Genomic DNA, 5,182 nt, shown 5'->3' on the forward strand with positions numbered 1-5,182 from the left:
CGGCCCCCGTCGCTACCGGTGCGGGGTAAAGGGGGGGGTTCTGTGCCGGGGCGGAGCGGCGGGGCCTGTAGGTGTTGTTGGCTTTGTAATTAGAATCTGTAACAAGTCGCTGATGACGAGTATCTGATCGGTCTCTGTTCTCTTCCCCCGCCCCGGCCGTCCTCAGCGCGGAGCAGGTCGCGAGGCAGAGCCGTGGGAGGCCAAAGAGGACTCTGCCGCCGTCGCCGCGTGCGGAGGCGACGTTTCTTCTTCTTCTTCTTCCTTCTTTAAGTTATTTCCCACCCCTGCGGGCCGGCAGGGACCCCCCCCCCCCTTCCATCGTCGGGCAGAACGCGGCGAGACCCCGACGGCTCCAGGTTAGCGCAGATGGAAGCAGGAGGAGGTCGGGCTGAGTCCCAGCACAGTGTACTCACAGCTCCATGGAGGCGGAAGGGTCGGATCCCAACGCAACACCGCGGCCGTGCCGGGGGCTGAACCGCACCGACGACACCGGGAGGCTTTGAAGGGAAGTGTTGGGTACCACTACAGGCCGAGCGGCGTCCCGGTGCCGGGAGGAGGATCTGGGTTCCTTGGGGATGGCCATGCCTTCCCTCCATCAGCTCCGTGCTCTTCTCTGCTCCATGTCAAGGCAACGACCTGCAGAGCCAGCACTGCCCCACTGCGGTGTGGGGTGTCCCCACAAAGGGCAGGGATGTGTCCGGGATCAGGGATGATCCCACCACGCTGCAAGAAGGTCAAGTGTGAGGATGAAGGCCGAGCGTGAGGATGAAGGCCGAGCGTGAGGATGAAGGCCGAGTTTGGGTGGAAAAAGGTGGAGTTTGGGGAAGGAAGGCCGGATTGAGCCAACGTGGAACGTTGGGTTCGAGGAGTGCCCAATGGGGAACCCAATGGGGAACCCAATGGGGAACCCAATGGGGAACTCAATGGGGAACCCAATGGGGAACCCAATGGGGAACCCAATGGGGAACGCCGGGTTCAAGAAGGATTCGGAGAAGGAAGAAGCGAAGGGAGGCTGAGTTGTGGAGGGCGCTGAGCTGGCAGGAATTTCCACCTGAAAAAGGCAGGATTTGGGGCTCCCCCAGATGGAGGAATGGCAGGAAATGAGGCTGAGTGGGATGGGAACCCAACCAGCTCCTGGGAGCCCCGCAGCGGGACGGGATCATCACAGACCCCCCCCCCAAGAGCCGCATTGGGAGACCAGAACCCAACATTGGGGGGCGCTGAGACACCAAATGTGGGTCAGAACCATTCGCCATCCTCAGAACCCATCTCTGTCTGAACAGCCAAAGGGAGGATGGCACCAATGGCACCAGCGGTACCGGGATGATGAAGTTTGGATCAGAACCCATCTCCATCCCCACAACCAAACCGAGGACGGCACCAACAGCACCGGGATGCCGAATATTGGATCAGAACCATCTCCATCCCCACAACCAAACCAAGGATGGCACCAGTGGCACCGGGATGCCGCATATTGGATCAGAACCCTTCACTATCCCCACAACCAAAGTGAACATGGCACCAGGATGCCGAAGTTTGGATCAGAACCCATCTCCATCCCCACAACCAAACCGAGGACGGCACCAACAGCACCGGGATGCCGAATAATTGGATCAGAACCCATCACTGTCCCCACAACCAAAGTGAACACGGCACCAACAGCACCGGGATGCCGAATATTGGATCAGAACCATCTCCATCCCCACAACCAAACCAAGGATGGCACCAGTGGCACCGGGATGCCGCATATTGGATCAGAACCCTTCACTATCCCCACAACCAAAGTGAACATGGCACCAGGATGCCGAAGTTTGGATCAGAACCCATCTCCATCCCCACACCCAAACCAAGGATGGCACCAGTGGCACCGGGATGCCGAATATTGGATCAGAAACCATCTCCATCCCCACACCCAAACCCAGGATGGTTCTGCCGGCACCGGGCCGTGCAGTTCATGCCTTCCCCCCCCCTGCCCTGATGTTGGTTCTCACGTCGCTCAGCGTTGGGCAATTCCCCTTTTTGGGGTGATTTCCCCCCAAATCCCATCTTGGTGCCGTGGGCAGCGTTGGATCCGGCTCTGCACGTCCCTTGGAGCGGCGCCGACTGCTGGCTCCGCCCGCCCTGATTTTTCTTCCCCCCCCCCCCTCCCCCTTTTCATTTCTTTTTCTGTTTGGCTGTTTTTTGTTTTCTGACTTTTTTTTTTTCCCTTCTTTTTCACTTTTTTCCATGCGGAAATTGGCTGCGCCGGGCCCAGGATCCGACGTTGGTCGCTCTCAGTTCCTCGGTGCCTGAAACCCCCCCCCCCCCCCCCAACCCGAGTTCAGCACCGCTGCTCTGTGCCCCCCCCCAACCCTCCCTTTGCCTTTTTGCTTTTGGCCCCGTTTTGCCTTTTTTTCAGCCCAATTTCAACCCCCCTCCCCCACATTTCTCCTCATTTTCCACACCCAAAAAGAGGCCTTAAAACTCCCACCGGGAAGATTTCGTGGCCAAAAAAAAATGGAAGAAATCACCCCAAAACGGCACCTTTGGGGTCAGCCCTTCTCCGCATCATCGGCTCTCGGGATCCCGCGTCCCATTTTCATCCTTTTTTTGCCCAAAATGAGCTCGGTGTGGGGGGGGGGGGAGGACGGGACGGGACTCTCCTTGCAGCCCTTCCGGCTCCATTTGGCTCCGCTCCCATCGGCGCTCCCTGGGATGGCAGCAATAAAAGGGGGGCGGCATTCGGGCCTTTGCTCTTTCTATATATACATTTATATATATAAATATATATATATATATATAAAAAGACCCAAAACACCCTCAAAACGTGGACGTCCAATCGATCGTCGGCTTTTCCTTTCGGTGTCTTTTAAAACGATCAAGTTTTCCAAGTGAGAAAGAGGTGCCGATCGGGATCCGTCGCTTCTTCCTTCTGCGCCGCCGAGCTGCTGGGGAGAACCCCCCCAAAATCGCCCTTTTTCCACCCAAAAAGTCGTTCTGCCTCAGCATTCCCCACCCCAAAAACAAGGAGGGATCTCAGCTCCCCCCCCCCCTAAAAAAAAAAGGCCAAAAAGAGGAAAAATAAAAGGCTCCAATGCTGGGAGCAGAGCAGCGCCGCCCCCCACCCCGGACCCCCCCAACCGCACACCGGTCCTATAAGAGAATTTTGTACTGTATTTATTGTGCATAACGAGTTTTTTAAAGAATTCTGTACATTTAGTACTTCGGTGTAAATTAAAGCGCTCTTCTTTTTAACTACTGCGCCCGACTCGCTCTCACCGTCCTTTTTACCCCCCCCCCCCTTTAACCCCCCCCCCTTTAAACCCCCCCACCTTCCTCCTCCCCTTTTCCCCATCCCATCCCCCGACCCCGACCTCCTTTTGGGTTGAAATCCGACTCTTTTCGCTCTTTTGAAGCCCCTTTTTTTGGCAGCAGCGCTGTTGTTTGGGTGGGACATTGGAGAAGGGGGGGGGGGGGTCCTTGATGGGGGGGGTGGGAGGGGTGGTCTTCACCCTGCGCTATCCGGAAGAGAAAGAGGGAGGGAACGAACGGCGCCTCCTCCGGCTCCGCCTCAACTCAAAGCTTTATTTTATTGATTATTTTTTTACCCCTTTTTTTTTCCTCTTTTATGGCTTTGCCTTCATCTCTCCCCCCTCACCCCCCCCCCTCCCCTTCCCGTAATTTATGGTAATATATTCCACCCCCCCCCCCTTTTCCATCCTTCCCCTCCATCCCGGCTCTTTTCTCCCCTGCCGCCTCCCGGCCGCTCTCAGTCTCTCCGTGGGTCCGAACCCAAAGGCAGCCCCACATCTCCACCCCACACCTGTGTCCCAATCCGGGCTTTGTTTTTTGGGGTGGAAAAATCCCTTTTTTTTAAGGGCGGGGGGGGGAGGGAAGATCTTCTTTTTTTGGGTTGGAAGTTAAGTTTTTTAGGAGCGGAAAACCACCCTTTTTTTTTTGGGGTGGAAAACCAACTTTTTCCCCACCGACGCAACGAGTCTCGGCTTGAAAAGACCAACAGAACCCAACAGGAGCCTTGAACCAAAGAACCATAAAGACCCCCCCCCAAAAAATACCCATTGAGGAACCCCAGAGACCACCGAAGATCGACCAAAACTCAACTGGGAGCATCGAAACCCGCCGGAGGAAAACCCAAAACCAAAAAGGACTCACCAAAGAACGCAGAAGGCCACCAAAGAGCACCAAAACCCACCAAAGAGCCCCAAAGACCACCTCCAAAGACCTCCAAAGACCACCGGACAGCCCAAGGACCACCAACACCCCCCCCCTAAGACCTCCAAAACCAACCAAGACCTTCGGAGACCACCAGAACCAACCAGAGACCACCAGAAACCCAACAAAAGGCTTCCAAAGACAACCAGAACTCAACGAAGACCCCCAAAGACAACCAAGAACCCAACCAAGACCGCCTAAAGAACCCAAAGACCACCAAGAACCCAACCAAGACCGCCTAAAGAAGCCAAAGACCACCAAGAACCCAACCAAAGACCCTCCAGAGAACCCCCAAAGACCACCAAAAACCCAACAAAGAGCCCCATAGAGCACCAAAAAGCCCAAGAAGACCCCCATTAAAACCCAGAGACCACCGACAACCCAACCAAGAGCCCAAAGAGCACCAAGAAGCCAAAGAAGACCCCCATTAAAACCCAGAGACCACCGACAACCCAACTAAGAGCCCCAAAGAGCACCAAAAAGCCAAAGAAGACCCCCATTAAAACCCAGAGACCACCGACAACCCAACCAAGAGCACCAAAAACCCAACCAAGACCTCCCAAAGACCACCGGAACCCACCAGAACCCACCCAAAGACCACCAGAACCCAACAGAAAAGACCCCGATTACTCACCAAAGACCCCACTTCTTTCATATCCCCCCTTGTCCCGGCCCATGGCCCGGCGCTGACGGCGCCGCCATGTTCAGCTGGATGCGCCGACACGAGAAGAAGAGCCCCGAGGTGGTTCGTACGGTGACGGCGGGGCTGAAGGAGCTCTACAAGAAGAAGCTGCTCCCGGTAGAGGAATATTATCGCTTCCATGATTTCCATTCACCTGCATTGGAAGACGCCGACTTCGATAACAAGCCCATGGTGTTGGTGGCGGGGCAATACTCTACGGGTAAAACCACCTTCATTCGTTACCTTTTAGAGGAGGATATTCCCGGTGCTCGCGTCGGTCCCGAACCC

Source organism: Excalfactoria chinensis, unplaced genomic scaffold (assembly GCF_039878825.1).
Source record: "Excalfactoria chinensis isolate bCotChi1 unplaced genomic scaffold, bCotChi1.hap2 Scaffold_412, whole genome shotgun sequence".
NCBI classification, from domain to species: Eukaryota; Metazoa; Chordata; class Aves; order Galliformes; family Phasianidae; genus Excalfactoria; species Excalfactoria chinensis.